This window comes from Phodopus roborovskii, unplaced genomic scaffold (assembly GCF_943737965.1).
Source record: "Phodopus roborovskii unplaced genomic scaffold, PHOROB, whole genome shotgun sequence".
In the NCBI taxonomy this organism is placed as follows: Eukaryota; Metazoa; Chordata; class Mammalia; order Rodentia; family Cricetidae; genus Phodopus; species Phodopus roborovskii.
The window spans coordinates 4,323,110-4,340,644 of NW_026126432.1; positions in this window are offsets into that span (position 1 = coordinate 4,323,110).

Consider the following 17,535-nt stretch of genomic DNA (forward strand, 5'->3'; position numbering starts at 1 on the left):
GTAGACTTTCTACATTGCACTTCTACTCCCTAGGTGGGTGTCTTAACTAACTGTTCTATTGCTGTGAAGAGATACCAAGACCAAGGCAACTCTTATAAAGGGAAGCAAATAACTGGGTGCTTGCCTACAATTTCAAAGGCTTAGTTCATTATCATCACAGCAAGGAACATGATGGTACTCAGGCAGACATGGCACCAGAGCAGTAGCTAAGAGCTACATCTTGGTCTGCAGGCAGAGAGAGAGAGAGAGAGAGAGAGAGAGAGAGAGAGAGAGAGAGAGAGAGAGAGAGAGAGAGAGAGAGAGACTGACTCTGGGCTTGGCATGGGCTTTGAAACTTCAAAGCCCACTGCAAGTGACACACTTCCCCAAACAGGGCCACAACTCCTAATCTTTCAAATAGTTCCATTCCCTGATGACTAAGTGTTCAAATCTATGAGCTTATGGGGATCACTCTTATTCAAACCACCACAGTGTTTTAGTGGTTGGTGAGGTCCCTGGCATAGGTAGAAGGAGGATGATTTGGTCCGTGAGTGTACATGTAGGTGGACTTGCACTTTCCTTTGCAGGCTCTAACTCACTGCATTTTCTGCTGCTGTTTATAGTCTCTGGTATTTTTGCATTGGCCATAGCTCATGATTCACATAGTTGGTACTCTGTCTGGCTTTGATCTGATTCCCCTGAGCCTCTCAGCTATCTTTGACTGTAAGAAGATGACAGACTCCCTGGGACCCCTTTTATGCTTAGTTACTCCCATGTCTTTCTTGGTCTATGGACTTCAGATGAATCTTGATGCTTTCTTGGGTTTCATCTAATAGGAAAGGCCAAGGTCTCCACTTTCGGAATCACCAAAATAGCCCAGAAAGAGCTTTCCTTCTGTTCTGCCCTCTCACATAAGATGTGTGCTTTTGAGATCCAGCCTGCATGTCATTCAGTGACTCTAGGCATGGACTGAATTCACACAGTAAAATTCCAGTGTTCTGTAATCAGAGTTTCAAATCTGTCTGAATGTCAGACACTGAGTGACTTTTATTTAATTCACTTTGTAAGAGAGAACTGGCCCTTTTATCATCTTGCATTTTCTTTAATTCCACAGAGTATAAACTTTATGCAGTAAATGTGTCAGGTTTTGGCTCTTTATATTTTCCTGGCTTAAAACCTGACATTTACATTCAATGGTCTTATGACTTTAGAGATTATTATCTCTATTGTAGCTATCAAGTGTCTATTTTGAAGTTCAAATTCAAGAATTTGAATTTTTGTTTTCTTTTTAGACATTATTAAAACATAAAGTCTTGTTTTCATGGTCTAGTTTTAATGGGAAAGACTGCCAAGGAGAATTTCCAAAAAGAGGAAGAATAAAAATAAAATTTATTTTTAAAATTTGCACTTATGAAGAGAAAGATAAACTTACCAATAGAAAAATGGCCCCCAAGCTAACATTATGCATAAATGGAGATGTGTGAATGGTAATACATACACAAAACACTTTAGTTTTAATCAGAGAAAAAAGATGTCATTTTTTTAAACTATATACTCAAAAAAGGAGAAAGTATATAGTAATGCTCATAGTTATTGCCATAGTAAGCTTCAGTATCAACTTGACCCACTTGGGAATAGGGAACATCAATTGGGGAACTAATTCCTCTAAAGGAAGGGACTAACTGATGGCAGTAGACTCCCTGGTTCTGGCCTCATCCTCTGCTTCCTGATCCTCCTGGAAAGCCTCACTACACATTCCAGCCACGTAGGATGAAGCTGAACTTTCCCCAGTATGGTGGACTGAAATCCTCTGAAGCAATGAGCCAACAAAAAACCCATGTGCTCCTTTAAGTTGTTCTGCCTGGCATTTTGTCACAGGGTAACAAAAATGAGTAGTGTATTCCCAACATAATAAAAACTGGGACTTCTCATGAGCAAAGCCAGGAACATGTGCTGGGCAGGATCCAGTGAACAGTATATATTTTATATCTAGGGAGTTACTGTCAGGATATAACCTATCATCTCAAACAACATTCACATGTACATTTATAATTTTATTTTAATATTTCCATGTAAGTGTATATTATATGTTGGGCATGTTTTCCCTACACTCACTACTCTCCCTTCCCTCCCAATAGTTCCTTTGTTTACCTAGACAGTTTCAAGTTGAATTTTGAGTCATACATACATACATGATTTTGCATAGCTATATAAAATTTAGGAATCATGAATGAGAGAACATGTATAATAATTGTCTTTTTGAGACTGGCTTACTTAAATTTGAGAAGAGAGGACACTCAGTTGGGAAATGTTTTCATAAGTCTGTCATACATTTTCTTGATTATGATTGATGTGTGAGGACCCAGCCACTATGGGTGGTATTAATCCTGGTCCCTGCTACAAGACTTAGATGCTGCCTCTGATGATATTCTTAACCTTTGGTTGGTGGAAATGTGTGGCTTATGAGTATATTCCAAGAGGATCTATGTGAGGATAATAAGGAGGTGCCTGGCCAAGCTCAGAGGTGGACACTGAATGGTTACTAAGGGGGCTGAAGACAGCTCAAGATAATTTGGCTCCAGAACTGTAGCTGTCCAGCTTTCCCCATTCACAGAAGCTGAATCTGTCAATCAGCCTTACAGAATCTTGAACGTAGGTGTCTCAGGGCTACTGTTGCTGTGATTAAACACCATAACCAAAAGAACTTAGGGAAGAAAGGATTTGTTTGGGTTATACTTCTGTAGTAGTTTGAATGTAATTGGTTCCCATAAGCTCACAGAGAATGGCGCTACTGGGAGCTGTGGCTTTGTTAGAGTAGGTATGGCCTTGTTGGGGGAAGTTTGTAACTGTGGAGGTGGGCTTTGTGGTCTCATGTGCTCAAGCCATGCCCAGGATCTCAGTTCATTTCCTGTTGCTTATATCAAGGGGCAAAACTTTCAGCTTTCTCTGCCTAGCCATATCACTCCTGTCTCCACTTCCCTAGTGCTGCCATTAAAGATATGAGCTCTGTTACTCTTCACTCTTGTGGACACCAGGGCAGCCTTGAACTCAGAGAGATCTATCTGCTTATCTCCTGGCTCTATGGCTTGCTAGTAAGGCTGCTGGGATTAAGGTGTGTATCACATCGACTGACCTCTATGCTTGTGGCTAGCAAGCTTTAATAAATCATAAATAATATATCACAACATGGTTCCATGTTGACTGTGTATCCTGTGAGTTCCTTTTTGTGTTTGTAGCTGAGTTTCTAGGCTGAAACTTTAGAACTTACACTGATACATTGGCTTAATGCAGAATTCTCCCAAACCCAGTAGGGGTGAGGATGAATGTAGTCTCTAATACTTAAATATCTAAACTGATAGACTTAAATAATACATCTCAAATTGTTTATTATATTTTATTATTTATTGTTTGTGTTCTGTATATGTATGTGCATGTGTGTGCATGCATGTATGTGTGGTGTGTGTGTGGTATGTGTGCATTTGTCTGTGCATGTGTTGTGTAGTGTACACATGCTGTGTAGTACATAGTTGGAGGTCAGAGGACAGCTAGCAGAAGCCATTTCTCTCCTTCTTCCATAATGATCCTGGGACTTGAACTAAGGTTGTCAGGCTTGGTGGTGATTCCCTATACATGCTGAGTCATCTTCCCAGTCCTATATTTACATTTTATATATGTCCTTAGATGTGTATGTAGAAGATCCTAAAACTAACTGGGTCCAACATATGTTATTAATTGTGGTTTCCTCAAAACTCTAAGTTAATATATTTAAATGATTTATTTTCAATTATTAAATGTGTATGGGTATTGTGTCTATACCCCTAATGCCCATGGAATCAGAAGAGGCCATTGGATTCTTTGGAAATGGAGTTACAGATGTTTGTGAGTTACCATGTAGGTGTTGGAAATCAAACCCTGGTGTTCTGAAAGTGCTCTTAGCCACTGAGATATCACTCCAGTTTTGAGTATATTTATTTTGCTTATTGATAGGTAGAAAGATAATGGTCCCCATAGGCTCCTAGGCAGTAGCACTGTTAGGAAGTGTGACCTTGGAGTAGGTGCAGCCTTACTGGAGAAAATGTGTCATTGGGGGTGTTATGGGAGATGTCATTCTGTAATATGTTTCTCTTATTGGTTAATGAATAAAGGACTATTGGCCAATATGGAAGCAAGATAGGTGGGACTAGGAGAGGTGGAAGATTCTGGGAAATGTAGGACGGAGTCATGATGTGATCTCAGGAAGAGAAGATAAGTGAGTCTGGTGTCCTCAGTAAGATAAGACCATGTAGAAATACATATACATTAGTAATTATGGCTTTGTAATTAAGACAAAGCTAGCCAATAAGAAGCTCTAGACATTGGCCAACAGCTTTATAACTAATAGAGTCTGTATGTGTTATTTGGGGCTGATGTGGCAATGGGACCAGGCTGATGGGAAAATGCCCGTAACAGGGGTGGGCTTTGAGGTCTCAGATACTCAAGCCAGGTCCAATGTCACTCTTTCTTCCTGCTGCCTAAAGTTCCAGGTGTAGAACTGTCAGCTACCTCTCTAGCACTATGTCTGTCTGTATGCCACCATGCTTCCTGCCAGAATACAGCCAGAACTGTAAGCCAGCCCCAACTAAATATTTTCCTTTATAAGAGTTGCTGTGGTCATGGTATCTCTTCACATCAACAGAAACCCTAAGACACTTATATCCTTAGATATGCAAATGGAATATTCTAGAACTACCTGATCTAACAAATGTTACTAGTTGAGTAATTGGGGCATGATGATTTCATTGTGTTCGTGACTATCTTTTTGTGCTATGTTAATGTTGTGTGTCTTGTGTGCACCTGCTCTTCATGGCTCTTCTTGGCTCCTGTCTCCTTATCCTCCTGCTTCCATGCCCTTTCATTCCTTGTGACTGTTTCTTATGTAATATTTCTTTAATTTGATTAACAAATTCTATGCTAATTCTATTATCAGTGCCCACATATATCACAGTGAATACCTACACATAGTAATCTGTTGGAAGGCCATGTTGCTTATGGTTGTAGTCTACCATGTTAGGACAGCTCTCTGAACACTGCACAAGATGGATGACTCCCTTGCCCCCAGCACACCTATTGCTCTCTGCTAGACCCTGGAGGCTGACCCTGAGCTTGGATGCCTGACTTAAGTATGGCCTTTGACACAGTTCCTTGCAAATGCTCCCCAACTGTTGTCCATGTGATAATTAGGTATTTTGCTCCAGATGTATGATAGGAGTGTGTTATCAGATACAAATTAGGTGATGTCCCAGCTGCTGTCCCAAGCCTATATATTTCCCTTCACTTTGGAATAAAGCTGAGCCATCTCACTGAAGCTGATTCCTGGAAGGCATCATTTCCAACATGTTCACAGCAGCCAGATCTCTGTTCCTGGCTAGTGTTCCCTTCTTCTTCGAAGACCAGTAACCAATGATCCTTGAGGAGAGAGGAGACCCGCAGTAATCAAATAGGGGTATTTTTATTTGAACCTTTTTTTTTTTTAATTTAAAAGTAAAAAATTGACTGGAAAACATAATGGCTTTTAATAACGCATGCCACACGCTTCTTGGATAGTTGTGATAGTTAACTTTGACTGTGAACTTGAGTGGATTTCAGTGTCTGGGAGATAAGTAAAGTTCACTACCGATTTCCTTGGGACAGTGTTTCCAGAGATGACTGGATGGATTTGCACTGGGGTAGCCCCCTCATACCCGGAATATAGCAGCAATGTTCTATAGGCTGAGGGTACACATGGATTGTAAAGAGAAAGCCAAAACCGCTAGTACAGCTGCCCCCTCTGCCTGTCTTGTCTTCATGCTGTGAACTGCCCTGCTTTGCTTCTGAAACCATGAGCCAAATATATCAGTGACGAAAGTCAGACCAACATGGTGACAAAAATTCTACAAATGTACAGCAGGGCCTGAAAGAAAGTTGATTTCCAATTTCCCCAAAGTGTTTTGTGTTGTTCTAATACATTAGTACACCTTTTGAATATTTAACAATGTTTTGCCTGGAATTGTAGAATTGTAAAGCTGTTGGTTCTATGAAAAATATTATGTTCTTAGTAAATCTATTTGTTTAGTATTTCTTAAAATAGATTTTATTTGAATTAGAAACAATCTTACTTTACATATCAATCCCAGTTCCCTCTCCCTCCCATCCTCCCATAGCCCCCACTAGCCCTCCCATCCCATCCTCTATCCACTCCCTAGGGAGGGTTTTGCCTTCCATGAGGGATCATCAAAATCTGTACCCCATGTATCTTGGCTAAAGGAGTATCCCTCTATAGGATTTGTGCTCCTGAAGTTCGTTCGTGTACTAGGGATACATACTGGTTCCACTGCCAAAGGTCCCATAGACTGCCCAGGCCTCCTAACTGATACTTCGTTAGTTAACTTCGTTGGGTTGGAGTTTTCCTTAGAACTTTATGTACAGCTGAATTTGTGGATAGGTATTGTTTTAAATCTGGTTTTGTCATGGAATATCTTGGTTTCTCCAACTATAGTGATTGAAAGCTAGCTTTGCTGGGTATAGTAGTCTGGGCTGGTATCCATGGACTCTTAGTATTTGTAGAACATTTATCCAAGACCTTCTGGCTTCAGAAGGTCTTTTTTCCATAGAGAAGTCAGGTGTAATTCTGATAGGTCTGCCTTTATATGTTACCTGGCCTTTTTCCTTTGCTGCTCTTAATATTCTTTTTTTATTCTGTATGTTTGGTGTTTTGATTGTATGTGACGAGGGGACTTTTTATTTTTTTGGTTCAGTCTATTTGGTATTCTGTAAGCTTCTTGTACTATTGGCATATCCTTCTTCAGGTTGGGAAAGTTTTCTTCTATGATTTTATTGAATATGTTTTCTGCACCTTTGAGATGGGCTTCTTTTCCTTCTACTATACTTATTATTATTCTTGGGTTTGGTCTTTTCATGTTATCCCACATTTCCTGGATATTTTGTGTTAAAGATTTGTTGGATCAAATCTTTGGTCAATGAATCTATTTCCTCTAATTTATCTTCAATGCCTGAGATTCTGTCTTCCATTTCTTGTATTCTGTTAGTTATACTTGCATCTATAGTTCCTGATCATTTACCCAGTTTTTCTATTTCCAGCATTCCCTCAGTTTGTGTTTTCTTTATTGTCTCTATTGTCAGTTTTCTGGTCTTGAACTGTTTGAATTTCTTCCATCATCTGTTTGATTGTTTTTTCTTGGCTTTCCTTGCTGTCTTTAAGAGATTTGTTGATTTCTTGCATTTCTTTTTTTTTTTTTTTTTTTTTGGTGTGTGTGTTTTTTCTCCATTTCTTTAAGGTAGTTTGTCATATCGTCTTTGGAGGCCTCTATCATTTCCATGAAGTTGTTTTTAAGGTTATTCTCTTCTGCTTCATCTGTGTTAGGATGTTCAGGTCTTGCTGATGTAGAATCCCTAGACTCTGGTATTGTAATATAAGTCTGTTGTTGGATGTATTCATATACTGTTGCCCTATATCTTCTTCCAATGTGTACAGATGGTGTCTCTTCCTCTTCTGGTGGGTATGGGTTCAGGCTCTATCCTCTTCTCTCTTCTCTGGAGGGTGCAGGGGAAAGACAGGAATGGTGGCCATTGCTGGATGTTTTGTTCAGCCTCCAGGTTCCTCTGGGAGATTTGGTGGTAGGAAGGGTTTGGAGGCCTCAGGTCAGGGGACTTGAAGAGGGAGAGGTGGGCTGAAGGAGCTCAGGTACTCACCTCTCTACTGGACAGTGAAGGGGCAAGACAGGAATGGCGGCAATACTGGATGCTTTGTTTACCTCCATGTCCCTCTGGGGGATTCAGTAGCAGGAAGGGTCTGGTGCCACAGGTCAGGGGACTCGAAGAGCTCTTTTAGCGTTTTTTTTTAAAAAACCAAGATGATTTCTAATTTAATACTATCAAAGTAATTTACAAGTGATTAAAAACAATTGTGATGGTTTGGACAAGAGTGGCCCCTATAGACTCATATATGCCTGGTCAAACTGGGAAGGGATAGGAGGTGTGTCCTTGCTGGAGGAGTGGGCTTTGAAGTTTCAAAAACCCATCTATTCCCAGTTAGCTCTCTCTATCTTGTGCATAAGGATCAGATGTGAGCTCTCAGTTACTCCAGCACCATATCTGCCTGCCTGCTGCCATACTCCCTGCCATGGTGGTCATGGGCTCTAACCTTCTAGAACCATGAGACTCAGTAAGTGCTTTCTTTTATAAGTTGCCTTGGTCATGCTATGTTGTCACAGCAATGAAGAAACAACTAAAACAAAAGTGTGGGGATTTATCTTCATGAGAAGGAAGGAAACAAGGAAAAAGAGATTTTGAGAGAAAATGAAGAGGGTTGCATCATCATGAACCAAAGGCACTAATTCCCTCTTTATTTAAACTTAGGAACACCGAGATATGGGTGTTTGGGGGCAAAGGCCAAGGATGAATAATGACTTGAATCCAGAAAGAAGATAACAGGTCAGTTGCTGTGAAGCCAAGAGATTTTTATCTACCTGGCTCTGAAGGACTTGGAGCTGGCTAATTGGAAGGGCCTGGCTTCTGGCCCCAGATGGACAGAGTAAAGTCGTCATAGATATTTAAACCCTGGGAGAGCTGGGATATGGGAATAGAAGTAAGGGAGGATGGAGACAAGGAAATACACAGGACCTGAGAGCAGCTTCCAGCAACCCAGTGACCCTTGGGTAGTAGACAAATGAGAGGCTCAGCCCTGAATGGGACTAAATATGACTGATGGCCTAGATCAGCTTGGAAGTGCATTCTTCCCCAGAACCTCTGAGAGAGAACACAGTCAGTAACAGCTTGAATATGAGACTCAGAGAAAAGAATTCCTTGCAGTAACTTGAGGACTTCTGGTTGACTTAATGGTGAGACGATATGTGCTATAGTCTGGGGGTGTTGACTTTGAGCAATAGAGTTAATATCGTGACATAAGTTTGACCAAGCTTTGAGAGATTTGGAGATCCACAACTCACCTTCAGATTGGATTTGTCTCTTGTCAGCCATTTTGTAACTCCTGTGAATCTGTTTCCTCACCTGCACTGACAAAGGATGTAATGACTACCATATTTTAACATTTGAAATTGATCAATGCATTTAAACCTTTTTTTTTTTTTTGAGACATGGTCTGCTATGTAGCCCAGGCTACCCTCACAATTGCTTTGATTCTCCTGCCTTTGATGCCTAAGTGGTGGGGTTATAGGTATATACCCTCACATCTAGTTTTATTTTTAATTTTTATTAATGTTCAGTGTGGTAAATATTAATACACCAAAACTCTTTGGAGTCCTCATTAACTGTGGAATACAAAGGCACCTGAGACCCAAGTATCGTATGTTAGCATGGAAGCCAATACTCCCCAGTAAAATATTCATCTTTGAGGAGAGGAAGAAGCTGAGAAAGAGTTGCATAGAAAATGAGTTTAGGAAACACTGTGTTAACCACTGCTAGTGAGCTTTCAGTTACTGTGACAAAATACCTGGCACAGTCAAGCTAATGAAGGGAAGGACTGATTTGATGCATGGTGTCAGAGATTTTGACTTGAAGCCTTGACCTTGCTCATTTGAGTTGGTGGCTCAGAATCTCATGGCAGAGGGAGGGCATCTATATCCCTTAAGGTCCCAGAGAGAAAGCAAGGACTGGAGTCCCAATATCCCCAAGGGAATTCCCTAATGACTTAATTTCTTCCAGATTGATCCCATCTCTCAAGTTTTTCACCATATCTCAACAGGATCATGGCCTGAGGACCAAGCTTAAGACATGCAGGATCTAAGCCATAGCATTACCTCTATTCTACCCTGTGTACTATTAAAGGATTCAGGAATTCTGTTAAGGCAAATTGTGGTGGTTTGAATAAAATGACCCTCAGAAGCCCATAGGGAGGGGACTATTAAAAGTGTGTCCTTGTTGGAGTAGGTATAGCATAGTTGGAGGAAACATGTCACTAGGGGTAGGCTTTGAAGTTTCAGAAATTTAGGCCGGATCCAATGTCACTTTCTCTTCCTGCTGCCTGAGGATTCAGATGTAGAACTCGCAGCTACCTCTTCAGCATCAGGTCTATCTGCATGTTTCCCTTCTTGACAATAAGGGCTAAACCTCTGAGACTGGAAGCTAGCCCTAATTAAATTTTCCTTCGAAAGAGTTGCCGTGGTCATGGTTTCTCTTCACTACTCTAACACAAATAAAACTGGAGTTTGTTTAATTCAGAGTTTTCCTAATTTAATCTGTCCTTTCCTGTGCTCCCTTGACCTGTATGTGTGTTCACATACAGGCCATAGGTCAAACTCTTTGTTTGCTGTCATTCTTTGTTTGAGGCAGGGTCTCTCACTCATCTGGAGATTGACAATTTGGCTAGGCTGGCTGGACAGCAAGCCCTCAAAATCCTGCTGTCTCTGTGCCTCAAACATTGTGATTTCTGGTGCATGCCACCACGTCCTGCTTTGTATATGAATGTGGAGGTTGCAAACTCAGGACATCACTCTTATGTGGTAAGCACTGGAATAAGTGAGCTATTTACTAGCCCCTCCCACCCCCAGTCTGTTCTTGATGATAAAGGAAACACTTTTGACAATCAGTTTAGCAGCCAACCAAGCAAAATTAAGGTTCAGGTTCACCTGGGAAAGTATCGCTCTTTAAGGGCATCAGAAATGAAGAAAAATGAAGAAAAAAGTTTGTTTTTTTTCTCTCACAAACTGGCTGGGCAATGGGTTGAGTTTAGTTATTGCTGATTTTCTGCTAATTTGTTGGCACCAGTTGCATCTTTGGAATCTTGTCACCCCAGCCCAGCTGGCCTAGCATTTAGAGCTGTCATTATCCTTCAGAAGGAGCCCAGGAAACCCTGGTACCAGGCTCCCAGCAGGGAGTAAGGAGAGGTGGCACATTCTTTGTCACCTTCTATTTTTGTAATAGCTCACTTCTGTGACACAGAAATCTCCCTATCTTAAAATAGTCTGCAAAAATTTGTCAAGCTGCAAACCATTAAATATTGCCCCAGGATTGTTAAGAAACCTCAACAGGACAGAGGAGAGAGTACTGGGAGTCAGGAAATTCCTGCAGAGAAGAAAGAGAAAGCAAAACTAAAGCAGAGAAAAAGGGACCAGTAACTGGGGATTGTAAAAGCAAGGGGGGGAGGTGCCTTTTTTTTTTTTTTTTTTTTTTTTTTTAATTGGAGAAAGACTTTATGAAAGTCATGGTACTAGCATACTAGCATTCCAGCAGTCCCCTGGGTCTGGGGCTGTCTTCATCATTTCAAATATCTCTTTCTTCCTTCTGTGGACAAAAATTCCTAGAAAAAAAGCTGTGTCTGCAAGCACTGAATGACTGATTAAAACTTCAGCGATATGGAGATTTGGGATGCTGCAAATCCAAAGTCTAGTTATAATTTATCTTGGGTGACCTTTAACCTACTAAATGGTAATTTCTTGCCACAGTTTGTGTTGGATCTAACATCCTGTTACTAACAGATAAAGGATGACTGAACATCCTGATGCATAGGTAAAAACTTGGGATGTATTAATTTAACAGAAACTCTAGTTTTCCATCAACCACAGGGCATAGAGAGTTGTCGTGCAGCCTCTAAGGCCAAAATCAGAGTAGTTCATTTGCTGTTAGGTGGTGTCCCCACCAATGTATTTGAACAATATCATGACTTATGGCTTTCTTGTTCTAGTTACTGTCAAAGGTTCACAAAGTTGCTACCTCATTGACACACTGACACTAGAGAGACCCAAATCCATGTTTCCAGGCTGTGGCCACTCATATTTTGCTCTACGATAAACCACATTTTTTTCTTTGAGGTAAAAGCCAGGTACTTTGTTGAATTTCCTGATCCCTCCTACTCTGTCTCTTCCCAAGTCTCACTTTTTTTTTTTTTTTTACAGTGACTATACAACCTCAGCATGCTCATGTTTCAAGGTTGTGCAAGCTGGAGTGGTGCAAATGCCTGATACTACAGTGTGGAAATCACTTGGAGCCTTGGAGCCAGGGTCTCTGAAATTCTGCCTTTGCAGGACAGCCCTCACTTGCAGGACTTGCTTAGAGGGTGCATTTTCATGCCTTGATGGTTTTTCTCCTCCTTATACTTCTTTGCCCACTCTTTTATTGTTTAACTTAAGCCACTGTTAATTAATTGGAAGTTGAAGGAAAAAGGATTATGCTACACAAATTCCCCTTTGACATAAAAATATTTTTGAGTCAGCTGGTGATGGCACACGCCTTTAATCCCAGTACTTGGGAGGCAGAGGTAGAGGCAGAGGCAAAGGCAGGCGGACCTCTGTGAGTTCGAGACCAGCCTGGTCTATAAGAGCTAGTTCTCGGACAGTCTCCAAAGCTACACAAAAAAAAACCCTGACTCGGAAAAACCAAAAACCAAACCAAAACAACCCCCTCAAAAAACCAAAAACCGAAACAACAACAACAACAAAAACAACAAACAAAAAACCCCAAAACAAAACTTTTTTTTAAGTCAAATGTAATTATGAAGTCAAACATAATTATCAGGTGTGTGTGTGTGTGTGTGGTGTGTTGGGGTGTTGGAAGGATGGATCCGTGGTTAAGAACCCCGGCTGTTCTTGCAGAGGCCTGGGTTTGATTCCCTGCATCTACCTGGTGGTTCACAACCATCTATCTGTAACTCCAGGACCAGGGGGTCTGATCCCTCTTCTAGCTTCTGTAAGGCACTGCATGCATGTGGTACTGAGACTGCTGGATTTTTTTCCCCACAAAGTGAGAGCTCTGAGAAGAAGCTCACACATACCTTCACCCTATGCTGATCCCTTGGCTTCATGCCCTTGGAAGCCAAAAGCCTTTTCCTCTCCCCCATTGTTTCCTCAGCAGGTCTGTGTCTCTGTGCTGAAGACCCTGTAGGTCAGGATTCTAAGCCACTCTTTCTTGGGGTTGTTCTTTCACCAAGTGATCTGTATGTAAATAATGCTAGCAACTTTTTAAAGCTGAGGAATAAAATAACTTCCCTTGCATGGTGGTCACTAGAGAGAGAGGTAGCCCAGGTAGTCCTGAGTTTTCTGTTAGACAAACTTCAACTCAATGCAAGTGGTTAAGTTTCAGGGAGATGAGTTTAGGTTTCACTGGTCAAAAACTAAAAACTAACTTCACCTAAGGACTTGTCATGAACTGGTCCAAAGGCTATTGCCCCATGTTAACCAACCAGATACTTTCTTTAACTTGTGTTTCTATCTCTTCATTTTTAAAAGATTGACTTATTTTTGTTGATGTGTATGGGTTTTTTGCCTGAACATGTGGTGCCAGGGAAGGCCAGAAGAGGGTAGCACATCCCCTCTTGGAATTAGAGATGGTTGTGAGCCTCCATGTTAGGGAGCTGAGACTTGAACCCAGATTCTCTGTAAGAGCAGGCAGTGCTCTTCATCACTGAGTCATCCCTCTAGTCCCTGCACTTGTCTTTTAAACATTTTGTCTCCTTTGGTAGAGCCTCAGATCACTTCTGGTAGGAAGCTGCCTGATTTGTGAAATGCTGACTGCTCAAATGAAATTTAAACGAAAAACTTCTTTTCTTTTCCTAGTGTGTGAATGAATGTACATGTGTGTGCACATGCATACACATGCATACACATGCATACACACATTCAAGCCAGTACCTGTGGAGGTTATAAGTGGACATGGGATCCCTTGGAGCTGGAGGTACAGGAAGTTGTGAGGGGCCCAACTTGGATGCTGGGAGTTGAACTTGGATCCTCTGGAAGAGCCTCTAGTGTTCTTCACAGCTGGCCCATCTCTCCAGGACCTCAGATGAACTTTGGAAAGGATTTTAATGCTCTACAGTTTATCTTTGAGTACTACATGCCCCTTTGGCACAGATTTTATGTATGCTAGGTTCATTGCTGGAGCCCTCCATAGAGGCCTTTCTTGTATGGCAACAAACCCACTATTTAAAAACTATGTGAGATGTGAGGTAGCAATTTACAATCCCAACATTCTGGAAGCTGAGACGGAGGGGAATAGTAAGTGAGGCTGGCCTGGTCTCCATGGAAAGACTCTGTTCAAAAAGCAACATAACATGCAAAGCTCTTGTCAATGTGTATAATATCAGGGATTGTCATTTTCCCATTGGCCCCATGTCACTGTATACGCAGGCATGTAGGAAAGACTGAAATACACTGCAGTAGAAGGAACTCTGGTCGAGGATCGCTGAGAGTCTCCATACAAGAATATTCTCTATGTACCTGGTATTTCTGACAGAATTTTAATTCTGTTTTTAATAGATGTTTTTGCATCTCAGGATGACTATATTCTGTTCCCAAGTAAGCATGTTTTGTTACATTTCTAAGAGACCTGCTGCTTCAGAGTAGATTTTAGTGGCATAATAGTTCATGTGTGTGTGTTCATGTCTGCTCCTGGGCATGTCGTGTGCTTGCACACACACACACACACACACACACACACACACACACACACACACACACACAAATGGAATGATACTGTGCTAAAGTTCTTAAAAAATCCAAAAGATGATGTTGTTGTACTACTGGTAAAGGAGAATATTAAATTTAAACTAGAAATAAAATGCACTTAAATTATAAAAGTGTTTGGGATTTAGTCTCTTGGAAACATAAAAGACACTCAAATTTGTCAAAGTTTCCCTTTGATAGGTGCACGCTTTTCTTTAAGAAATAGACTCGAGGTCTATTTTTCTTTTTTTCCTTGGAGACTTTATTAATCTTTTTTTGTAATATCCTGCAGGGTTAGGAGGTTTGGTACATTTGTTTTATGATTCCTCCCTGAGTAGACTTAAATTCCTTTCCTTAGAAGCTGCTCCCTCAGGGAATAGACAAGCTTATCTCCTCAGGCCGAGAGTATGTCTGTGCACTCTTGCCCAGGATAGAGGCTGTGCACATTCCAGCCTTGCTGAGCAGCATGGCCTTCTCAGCACCGATGATTGGTTTTCAGTTCCTTCCTCCACTTTCTGGAATGTTCTTTTCCAGCCCTTAAACGTCCTACTCAGTTTTCAAAACCCTGTTTATGAATCGGTTATTTGGAAGCCTTTTCTCTTCCATCCCCACTTCCCTGTCCCTGACCCATCATCGGCGACCAGACCATGCACAGACTCCTGTTAGCACATTTATTGTCCTGTATTGTGGCCAGTATAACTTACCTTGGCATATTCTGGGACAATAGGTGACCTTTTCAGTATCTGTAAGCCATACTCGTGCATCTTCAAACAAGCCTCCTCAATAAGAAGTTATATAGTCTAATGTGTAACAAGGGATTACCACCATATTTTATCAATTTAATAATATAAGCATTTCCATACACACTTTTCTAAAACTAAGCTGCATTTTGCACCGGATGGAGTCTTAGAGTTAGTGAAATACATGTCTGCCATTCTATTACTTTTTAAATATAACATCTTACCCTTAGTAACCTAACAGGTATTATTCTAGTTTATGGGTGTGGAATAGAGGCACAGAGAGATTAAATAGCTGGTTTGGAGTCACACAGAGGAGCAAGGGACTCCCGCTTGGGTATGTTTGGCTCCATCATCTTTGTTCTTAAACACATGTTCTTTTTTTTAATTTTTTTTTTTTTTTATGTGAAGCTGCCTGCATTCTTAGTGTTTTCACTGAGTATAGTGGAATCCTGCCTTGCCTTCTCGTGTCCCTGTGGGCACCGAGGTGCTGTTCTATTGGCTTCCAGACTCCATAGTTTCCAAATAAGTCCGTGGTATATAAACTGTTACTGTCATGTGTAATATGTCAGTTTTTTTTTTTTTTTCGGACTGTCACCATAATACCTGCTTTATATTTTAACTTCTCGTGTTCTGAGACTCCCATTTACTAATACATTAACCCTTATCACATTGTCACAAAGATCCCTGAGGCTTTGTAGAAAAAAAAAAGTTTTTCTCTTGTTCTGATTAGATAATTAACTAGATTGTGTTAAAATTCACTGATTCGTTCCTATTTTATCTCAGTCTTGCTGTTAAGCCTGTAACAGTATCCTTACAATCTTTTAAATCGTGCATTTCAATTATGAAATCTCCATTTGGCTCAGTATCTTCTTTGAGACACTTGTCACTTCGTTTGTCCAGACAGTAATTTACTTCCCTAAACGTGGTCAAAATAGCTGTTGTCATATCCCTAATAGTTCTAATATCTAGGATGCTTGTTTACCCTTGGTAATTTTTTTTTTTGCATATAGAGTATTTTTTATTTAATTTTATATAACAAAGTCCAATTAAATGAAAACAAACATTTATACACAATATTTGGGAATTTGGGCGTCGTTCTTTCCAAACTACTTCCTGCTGGTAAGGGGCGCTGTCTTGGGGGATTCGAAGAAGATTCAGATATCCTAGCTGTAGTCTGTAGGGCTGTTTTGTCCAGCTGTTTGGAATGTAGGATCAGCTTGTACTCTGTTTCAGGCGGTCTGGTGTGATCAAACCACATTAGTCTGGAAGGAATCCACATCTTTTCATTTTCTGTGGAAACAAAAATAGAAATACTTTTCCCCAGTAACTTGTTCTTCAACTTAAATTTTGGAGTCAAAGCGTTTTTTTTTTTTTTTTTTTTTTTTTTTATTATTATTTTACATGTCGATCCCAGTTCCCTCTCCCTCCCTCCCTCCCTCCCCCCAAGCCCTCCCTCCCTCCTTCCCTCCCTTTTGCCCTCTCTACCCTCTCCCATGCACTCTAAACACCCTCCCCTCCCAACCCCCCACCACAATACAATATGTAGGGGAATGCCATCCAGTTGGGGTCATGTAGATCTGACAGGTCCTGTGAAGTAGGGACTAGGGCTTCTCTCCTATCTCTAGAATAAGGCAGTTATCCCTCCATGGGGGATATGTTTGCAAAGTCCTTTTGTGCACCAGGGATACATCCTGGCTCCACTGTCTGAGGTCTCTTAGACTGCTCAGACCTTCTGGCTGAGACCCATATTCAGGGGGGTCCGAGTCAGACCCCTGTTGGCTTCCCAGCTATCAGTCTAGTGGCCCTTAGCTCCTCCTTGTTCAGGTAAGCTGTCTCTATGTACTTCTACCGCATGGTCTTGTCCTCTCCATCTGCTTCTGGGTTCTAGTTTGACTCAGTGTTTATGTATGGGTGTTTGCTCCTGTTTTCAACAGGCATTAGTTGAGGACTCCATGGAGAAGTTAGTTGTTGATCTCACTCTCCGGGAAGGACATTTATGATAGCCTTTCCACGGAAGCTGAGATTGTTAGTTGGGAGCAGTCTTGTAGTTCCCTCGACCTTTCTTTGTGTTCAACTTTATCTTCAAACCAATATTGGCTCCCTCTTTTATGTTCTCTCTCTCTGTCTCTGTCTCTCTCTCTCTTTCCTATTTTCCATTCCTAACCAGGCTCAATCCTCCTGGTCACACATGCCTTCCTCTCCTCCCTCTCATTTTCTCCTACTTCTCTCTCCATTAGCTGTCCTCCCCCACTATACCTGAGGTCTGGGGGACTTGTCCCTTCCCAGTTCTGTGAGGGACTTTATATGAATCTCTTAGAATACAACTTGTATCCTAGTTCCTCTGGTGATGTGAATTATAGGCTGGTGATCATTTGATCTAGGTCTAA